The following is a 10,224-nucleotide window of genomic DNA, read 5'->3' on the forward strand; positions in this document are numbered from 1 at the left end:
CAAACTTGAACCATTTACCATCTTTATAAATATTGGGTTCACATCCAAGTATCGTTTTCTTTGTTATTTGCTTGTAAGGTGGTTTTGATTTTTTAAACTGTCTTTGATGTTTTTACCAGCTCTTTCAAATGTTTTACCGCTCCAAAAATCTTTGAAAGCGGGTTTGCTTTCTGGCATTAGAGTTTCTGTTGTTTTTTGAATAACATCTATTGCCGTCCCAATACCCTGTAAATTACCTCCTGTTTGATTTTTTACAAAACAAGTTTTAACATGAGGACTAACATCAAAAATACTTTTTATCATAGTTCTGTTATTTATAGTTTTAACAAACTGAATATTTTTATTACCGGTTAATTGTTTATGCTTAACACAATATGTTTTTTCCATATATAATGCACAATATTATTTATCATATCTCTCTATATCCATAAAATGAAAACCATTAAATCGTATAATTCAATGATTTTTAATTCCTTACTAACACCCACACCAAAAATGAATCACCAAATTATATATATACTTCTTAATCAAATGCTAATGTTAATTTCTTATGGTCTATAAAATACTCTTTTCCCGGTCCTGACGTTGGTAAGAATCTGGTTTTAATATGATTAGGGCTTTCAGTACATTGTAGTCATTGTAACCCTCTTATTTATTGTCACATAAGTTTTAATATCCTTATTACCGGTTACCTTACGATGAACCACCCAGTACGTTCTTTTCAAATTAATTGTGTTTTCCCATGTATAAATATTATGTTATTTACCGTATCTCTTCTCGAACTCTGCTTTATTCGTTTGATGCTTCATTGTGAGGTTTATGTTTGACTATATATGCTAAGTAGTAATGGACGCTCAAATGACCGGTAGCCAATCAGGAGCCGAGAAAGACAATAGACTATTGTTTGGAGAACAATGAATGCTATTGTTCTCCAAATCCAAGATGGCGCTATTTATTTTCTGCCAATCCGGAGCCAAATTAAGAATTCAAGATGGCGGCGCCCACGAAAGTCGGCCATGTTGGAAAACAGCCCACCAGCCTCGACGGAGGACTGGGATCGGTCTCACGGATTTCCATGGCGACACAAATCACACCAGGGTCACGCAAAAAAATGTCATGCAACTTCAAACTCGATACTTACAGTGTCCTGTCGTCCTAAACGACAGAGGTCCGTCCAGCAAGTGGCCATGATGAAAACTGAGAGACTTTGGTCCGAAATAAACACATCCGAGAATTTAGAGTGAAGTGACGGGTCTCGGATGACACATATACCTCTCTATTCGTTCCAAAGCATCCTGGGACGATGACCTCATCGGGAACCAATCCTAGACTTGCCTCACTCCCTTCGCGGTCGAAGGGGTAAAAATAGGGGTGAGGGGTTACTCCCCGTTCCAAAGCATCGTGGGACGGTGACCTCATCGGGAACCCAATCTTAGACTTGTCCCACTCCCTTCTCGATCGAAGGGGTAAAATAGGGATGAAGGGCTACTCCCTCTTAGTCTCCTATATAAAACCTTCACACGTTTTGAAAGGGAGCAAACAAAGCGTTGCTAGACTTATTCACCAAACACTCTCATCATCAAAATATCACCGTGTTGTACGTGTGCCAAGACATGTTTCCACCGGGGAAATACGCCAAGAGTATTTCCAGGAACGCCCACTACATCGTAGCCTTCAAAAATCCAAGAGATTAATTAGGGATGAAGAATTTACTGCTTCGAGCTTTTCCCACTTACTGGCAAGACATGATGGGCGCGTATCAAAAAGTGACCCAACGACCGTTTGGGTACACGGTCCTGGATTTACATCCCGCCAGTGATGACAGGAAACGCGTGTTTAGTCACCTCCTGACGCACGAAGGATACCCACGCTGGCATCGAAGAAAGAGAGAGGATGTCTGATCATTGCCCAAAATGGTATATTGAACATCAGTTTAATCGACTCGGCTCATTTGAAGCACGTTGCCTTGGGTGAAGGTCGACGAGAATCATGGATGATCGTTCAACAGATATTTTTGGCCCCGTGGAAGATTACAATGATGAGAACGTAGAAGAGGAAGAAGAAGTGGACGAAGAGGAGCCGGAAGAGGAACAGGAAGAAGAGGAGGATAGTAGCAGCTCCGAAGAGGAAGAAGAAGCGGACGACGATGAACCAGATCCGTGGAGTCCGTTGCGTCAAAACGTCGGAGAAGACATCAAAGAAACTACCTGAAAGAAGTCCAGCAGTTCCTGGATAAGGGAAAATCACAAAACTATGCCAAAAATGCTGCTTTTAACGTCCTATTACCTGTAAGCAGAAGAAGGCTAGGAAGGACTTACGTCTAAAATGGATTCACCGTATCAAACACGACGCAATACACCGTAAAGTCATGAAGACTCCTCCACGCTTTATTGAGGAAGACGACATGGATTTTGACGATGCGGCCGAATCGGCAGTGGCAAAACGGAAATTCCTGCTAAACAGACTAATGCGGAAGAAGTTACTCCCCGACGATGATGACGAAGAGGAAGTAGAAGAAGAGGTTAAGACCTGAATTAGCTATGTGATTCTTATAAGAGTGTGTGATTCAAGGGTTTTAGTCAATATTTGTAAGAGCCACACATGCAAGATGAATTGCTCCAGTCAACTATCAGGGAATGACCAGAGGGTTGTCTGTAAAAAGGCCTACCAGAAAAACTATTATGCCAAGAGCAGACAGCGAATCCTGGCCCAACAAAAGAGATATTGTCAGAGAACGTCGGGATTCTCAAAACCCGTCGTAAAGGACGGTATGAAAACAACAAGGAACGACTCGCCAGCAGCCAGAGAGCCTATTGTCAACAGAAGAAGGAGCACATCAGAAATTACCGAAGACAATACTGTAAAAACAACAGGGAACGGATCAACGAGTATTGGAGAAGTTATTATGCCAAGAATAAGGAACGGATCAGGCAAAGACTTCATGACCAAAAGCAAAGAAAACTAGGGCAGAATATCGTGCGTTTTGGGGCCAGGGACCAAGATTCTGTGGAACTGGAAACGAATTTCCCAACACTTTGTGGAATACCGACGGTCAAGACTTAAAGAGTTAAAAATTGTAATCAATTCTCTTTCGGAGTTCATGTTATTATTTTTATTATCATTATTCAATAAACGTTATAAAGACTCAGACTTTTTTTTGTTTGTTTGTTTTTGTTTGTTTTGTTTTGTTTTGTTTTGTTTTACGAGTTACACGTTACACCCCAGCTGTGTCTTCAGGGTAAACGGGGGGTGAAAAAGATGACTGAAGAGTTAATCTGTTGATAATCACTTCGTCCTCAGCGTCGTAGCGCAGCCACGGCAGTAACAATAACCTAAACTTTATTTCGCGTACGCAGAGCATTACTTCCGTGGGGATGTTCCTACTGAACATTCCATACATCGTCTTTCTTATTGATTGAGTAATGGTCATCCATGGCAAGTTGACATAGGCATGGATGTACAGGGTAGCGTTTCGCCTTTGCTGCACGAAGATGGTGAGTCTTGTATAAAATTCAAACCAGATGGAAAGATTCACATGGTACAGCAAGGTCCCCCACGAAACAATATTACGATTGTGAATATGATAAGGCCATCCCCCTTGCCGATACCTATTGATGGCATTCGTTGCGTTGGTAATTCTCTCGCGTACCACCTCTTCCCAAGGTGAAAGTTGTTCCTCATCTTCATTCCCCCGAGGATTTGAGGTTTTGCAATGTCCGCACTTATCTGAGTATTGTAACTCCTGTTGCAAACATCTCTTGTGCAAAAATTTTCCACAGCAATAATTTTTCGCACTTCATCGACTCAAGGAGTCAATGAGTCAATGACAAGGTCGCCTTGACAGAAGAAACATTTGTCCTTGAACTCATCTACTTCGGGGGTCAATCCAAGTAGTCTTCGACTTCTTCTAACTTCCACTTCGTAAGTCAACAACTTTGTTTGCTCCCTTTCAAAACGTGTGAAGGTTTTACATAGCAGACTAAGAGGGAGTAGCCCCTCATCCCTATTTTACCCTTTCGGCCGAGAAGGGAGTGGGACAAGTCTAGGATTGGGTTCCCGATGAGGTCACCGTCCCACGATGCTTTGGAACGGGGAGTACCCCTCACCCCTATTTTTACCCCTTCGACCGCGAAGGGAGTGAGGCAAGTCTAGGATTGGTTCCCGATGAGGTCACCGTCCCAGGATGCTTTGGAACGAATAGAGAGGTATATGTGTCATCCGAGACCCGTCACTTCACTCTAAATTCTCGGATGTGTTTATTTCGGACCCAAGTCTCTCAGTTTTCATCATGGCCACTTGCCGGACGGACCTCTGTCGTTTAGGATCACAGGACACTGTAAGTATCGAGTTTGAAGTTGCATGACATTTTTTTGCGTGACCCTGGTGTGATTTGTGTCGCCATGGAAATCCGTGAGACCGATCCCAGTCCTCTCCGTCGAGGCTGGTGGGCTGTTTTCCAACATGGCCGACTTTCGTGGGCGCCGCCATCTTGAATTCTTAATTTGGCTCCGGATTGGCAGAAAATAAATAGCGCCATCTTGGATTTGGAGAACAATAGCATTCATTGTTCTCCAAACAATAGTCTATTGTCTTTCTCGGCTCCTGATTGGTTACCGGTCATTTGAGCGTCCATTACTACTATGCTAACAAATAATACCCACAACAATACGGACAAAACCAACGTTCAACTTCCATATATAAAATATTATATTATTTTAACTAATGAATGACTCAACAAAGCGTCTTGCCATATGGATTTGTTGTTATGATGATTTATTGGTTTGAAATGCTTTTTGATATCTTCGTAAAAATATTGTTGTCGGCAAAATATGCAAAACCAAATCGAGTAATGATGTTGTTTATTCATATATATTTTATCTAAATAATTGACTTTTAAGTTTTTTTTCCAAAATGACTCTTTTTTATAAACAATATAGAATTTTTATTAGAGTATTTTTCTAATCCAAAAGAATATATTTCATATTTACCAATAATTGGCTCAACCGTTTTCTTCATAATATAAAAATATATAAAAAAATATAATCTAAATATAATATATAGAAATGGAAAATTCACAAAGGTCGCATAGTTCAGTATCAAGCTCAGATTGGAGCTCACAATCTTTTGATAGTTCACAAAGCTCAAGCTGGGATTCTCAATTTTCAGGTGAAGAATGATCACCAGATTCTTAACAATCAACAGATTCTGATGGTTAGATTTATTGTAATGTAATAGTAATGAAATGCAACACAGAAATACACAATGAAATGATCACAATGGAATATATAGATTGCCCATTCTGTGATCAACAGTTACAACTACCATCAAAAACATACCCTCCATGCTGCAACAAACAAGGCATGGTGAATAACAAAGGCACAAATGTATGCCGTAATTGTGGTACAGTTAACAGTTATTGTATAGCCAGTGAATACGTTGATTTTTATGAAATAAACATAGGTTTGTAAAGAAATCGGTTTACCAAAGAAAATATAATTTAGAAAATGTAATAAATGATATATGCAGTAAATACAAATTACAAATATCAGTCCGTGATTTAACCAAAATATATACGATTTTCAAAGAAATAGACAAGATACTTCCACAAATTAATGGTAATCGCAAACGTATGATTAAAATTAATTTTATTTTGAAACAAGTATTCGAAATGTTAAATATCCCGCATGAAAATATGCCCGTAACAAAGTCTAAAGTCTAAAACAAGTCTAAGTGTAAAAATACATCAGACGTTTATTAAAAACATGAGACATGTTATTTATGAGCAATATTGGAAAAAAATATGTGATATTATTCAGCCTTGAACATGTTATTGTATTTATCTTCAAATTTGTCGTATAATGACACATATCTATTATAATTTCATCGACAACTTTGATGTAGTCTAAAAATCGTTCATCATCGAATTCTAATCCTCTCAGAAATGACCTTATATCAGTCAATATCTTTTCATATGTCGTGTATGCAAATTTGCACACCTCGATTTTTCGTTTGAAGTTTTTATCTTCTGAATATGTTTTTAAAAGCAAACCTGATCCACTAATTGTACCCTGTTACTGTCCCTGTCACTACTAATGCAACAGATCCAATATTACATGCAAGTTCTATTTTTTTGTTTAAATATTTGTAAGTCATTTTGAAAAGCCAGTATTTTTTATGATTAGTATTTGTACAAAGCTTCCAATTCTGATATCTCAGCTTCGGTTAAATTCGGATTGATATGATTGAAATTGAAAAAAGCCTTTGGTGCTTTCATATATTGGTTTAGATAACTATCTAATGAAATAAGTTCCTAATTTTTGTTCTGTTAATACCATGCTGTTATAAGCATCCCCACCTATGGGATAAACATAGTTGTGAAACCCATTCTCAATAAATAGTCGAATGTACCTATATGAACATATGAATCTGAAACTGCGCTATATGTATGTGTCACTGTAAACACAGTGGAACTACCACCTATCGTCGCTTTGCATGTATTTCCATTTTTCACAATCCAAATCATAATTTGTTTATTTATCATATATCATATCAGAAGCTAATTTATCATATTCATGACCCCAAGTATGATTAAATCTTAAAAACCATCCGGGGAGATTTCCAATACTAAGATCTAATATATCATTATTTGCAGTGAAATTCAAATGCATGTGAACTGAAGAATTCCCAACAGTTGAACTGTGCTTCACGACGAAAAACATGGTGAAATCGTTTTGTATGTTGAGTTTGACATCCATTCTACCATAGAAATTTTTGAAATCGTATTTGGTGTTGAATTCTGACATAGGTTTGCTGCTTGGCGCACCATTTGATGTAGAAATTTCTAAATCATCAAAAGCGGTTATATTGTAACCAGATTTTTTGAATTCATCAGGATCTAATGTATGAGCGTGATAATCGAAAATTTGTTTGAATAAATCAGAGCCTAACGGTACATACGACAGTTGTTTCTTGATTGAATTTATTTGGTTATCTAACGATTTTACCGCTGCGGTTAAATCATTTCCTAATAGCATTTTAGTTGCATTCACATAACTATTCAGTTGTTGAAAGTTAACAAGATCTCCATCATCACCCCCAACTTGTACATTTGTAACTTTTTTGTTGTTCATGTCTATCGGAACAATCATATTCATTTTTCCATTTTCTAAATAATACAGCTCATCGAAGACATCTGGGCTTACATCATTCTGCTTTCCCTCGATTCCATAAATAACCAAATGTCCGCGCCCCTCAGCTGGACTGTTTGCAATACCCTGACATTTCAAGTCAACGTAGATGTATTCAGGTGGAGTTGCATCATATTTATGCAAGTGAATGATGAAGCTAGTGTATTTAGAAAACAGCTTGGTTGATTGCTGACCGAAATTCAACGAAGTAGAAACGACTGACACTGTCACCTGATCCATAACTGGTGGAAAAAATTCAATCACCAAAGTGAATTCACGGCTGGGTAAGCAACCTCTTTTCGGTCCACAGGGGTGTCCGCCAAGGCTGTCCTCTCTCCCCTTACCTTTTTATTCTTTCAGCCGAAATTCTGGCCAAAGCAATCCGGAAAAATGCAGACATAAAACGTTTATTACTTAAGAACACTGAGATTAAATTAAACCAATATGCTGAGGACACAACTTTAATTCTTGACGGTTCAGTAAAGTCACTCTCTGAAGCCCTGAAGATCTTAGAAAGCTTCGAGAAAGTTTCAGGTCTCAGACTAAACCGTAAAAAGACTGAGGCTCTTTGGATAGGCTTTTGTGCTGGCAATAGTGAAAAACGGCACCCAGAAAAAGATTTCAACTGGCAAAATACAAAGGTTAAAGCGCTCGGAGTTTGGCTATCAACCGACCCGGAAATTACAACTAAACTAAACTTAACTTCGTCGAAAAAATAGAAAAAAATGCGGAACTGCTTGGGCTGCTGGACAGTTCGAAGACTAAACCTTATCGGGAAAATAACAGTTGTTAAGAGTTTGGTTGCCTCTCAAGTAATTCATCTTTTGACGCCTCTTCAAGTTAATTCTCAAATTATAAAACAAATAAATGACCTCTTTTTTGACTTCCTTTGGAACAGTAAAGGTGATAAAATCAAGAGAAACGTTATCACCCAAAACTATGGCAACGGAGGACTTAGAATAATCGACATTGCTTCTTTTAATAAAGCCCTTAAGTCCGTGTGAATAAGAAAGTACCTGGACGAAAATAACAAGGGGAAATGGAAACTTTTCTTGACGCTGAGCTCGAAAAGCTTGGAGGCCAAATTGTTTTCAGGGGCAACCTTGACATAAAAGACTCGAAGAAGCTTGCTAACAATCTTAGTTCCTTTCTGAAAGAGATTCTCGAGATATGGTCTGAATGAAATTATCAAGGGTCAATAGAAACGGTAGAGTCCATCCTCACACAAAGCTTATGGTATAATTCTTTGATTAGAGTTATGGACAAACCGGCTTTCTATAAAAGTTGGTATCAAATGGGCATTTCTCATGTGAATCAAATCGTTAAGGAACAACCAAGTACTTTCTTGTCACCAACAGAATTTGAAAGCAAGTATCATACCAAGGTTTGCCCTTTGACACTCTATGGAATGACATCTACCCTCCGAACGCTCTGGAAAAATCAAAAACCACCAATTGTACCACTAAATTGTAAAGAACAAGAGTCTTTCACAAACGTCTTTTTAAAATCGAAAAAGCCCAGCAGACTAGCTTATCAAAAACTGGTGGAAGTAAAATGTAACTATAAAATTTCTAGTCAGGAGAAATGGAGCAAGGTTTTCCCAGAAGCTCGTGATTTAATCTGGCATAACGTATACATGACTGCTATTAAATGTACCAAAAGCACCACATTGATTGAATTTCAATTTAGATTCCTTCATCAAACTTTGGCAACAAACGTATCTTTAGTCAAAATGGGATACAAAGATGACATTAGGTATACTTTTTGCCATGAGGAAGCTAAAAATTTCACCCATCTTTTCTGGTTCTGCAGCAAAATAGAACTTTTCTAGAAACACCTTATTGCTTCTCTAAAGGATCGTAACTTTTTATCCAATGACTATCTTCTAAACAATCTTGTCGTCTTGGGTCTGAAGCCTGATACTTCCAAAAACAAAGCTGCAATTAACTTTGTTCTGTTACTTGCGAGATTCTACATTTGGCTTTGCACAAGCAAAGGAAATATTCCAACTATTGAAAATTTTAAGCCTTTTTTAAAACAATATAAGAAAGAAATTGAACCTTTCTCTCTTTAGTAACCTTTCACCAGTTTGAAGTCTCTCGCTCTTTTTACACTTTCCTTTCTACCAGACATTCCCTACCTATTTTCCTCGCTTCAATATTCAAAGTATATAAAGTTAAATTTCAGTGAATCAGCAGGGAAACTACCTTTAATCTTTTTGATCTCCTTTGAGTTAGAAGTTCAGTTCACTAAAATTTACCATACATCCCCGCCCCCCTTTATTTTCTGGATTTTGTAGCGTATGTAATCCGTATTGTGAGTAAAGCAAATAGCTGTCTGGTTTTTTTTGTATAAGTAAAGCGTAGAGTATAGCAATGTTAGTAGCGTAAGTATCTCACATTACAAGTAAGTACTGTAAGTGTTGTATTGTAAGTAGAGTATAGTATTGTTAGTAGCGTATCTCACGTTGTACGTAAGTACTGTTTTGTAAGTAGAGTATAGTATTGTTAGTAGCTTAAGTATCGCACATTGTAAGTAAGTACTGTAAGTTTTGTTTTGTAAAAAAAAAAGTGGATTCCTCCTCAGGAAGTTTGTACATGTCGAAAGGCGCAAGGGTTGGACAGCATACCAGCAGAAGTCCTAAAGCATGGCAAACTTTCCATCCTCCAGCCGCTTCACGAGCTCCTCTGCCATTGCTGGGAGAAAGGACACATCCCACAAGACATGAGAGATGCTAGTATAGTCACCCTTTACAAAAACAAGGGTGACCGAAGCGATTGCAATAACTATCGCGGCATTTCACTCCTCAGCATTGTAGGTAAAGTCTTTGCACGTGTCGCACTGGGTCGCCTGCAGAGTCTTGCTTCGCGAGTTTATCCAGAGTCCCAGTGTAGCTTCAGAGCCGGCAGATCCACAGTAGATATGATCTTCTCCCTCCGCCAGCTGCAGGAGAAGTGTCGTGAGCAGCAGCAACCATTGTTCCTCGCTTTTGTGGACCTGACAAAAGCCTTCGACCTGGTCAGTCGTAGTGGGCTCT

At 38.4% G+C, this 10,224-nt stretch overlaps 1 pseudogene; it reads left to right on the top strand.

Annotated features, from left to right (window-relative positions):
* The first annotated feature begins 1,641 nt into the window (after positions 1-1,641).
* On the top strand, positions 1,642-2,324 carry LOC149113411 (uncharacterized; annotated as a pseudogene).
* Positions 2,325-10,224: the final 7,900 nt, after the last annotated feature.

The sequence above is a fragment of the Orbicella faveolata genome, unplaced genomic scaffold (assembly GCF_042242905.1).
Source record: "Orbicella faveolata isolate gen_17 unplaced genomic scaffold, um_ofav_v1 contig_15, whole genome shotgun sequence".
NCBI lineage: Eukaryota > Metazoa > Cnidaria > Anthozoa > Scleractinia > Merulinidae > Orbicella > Orbicella faveolata.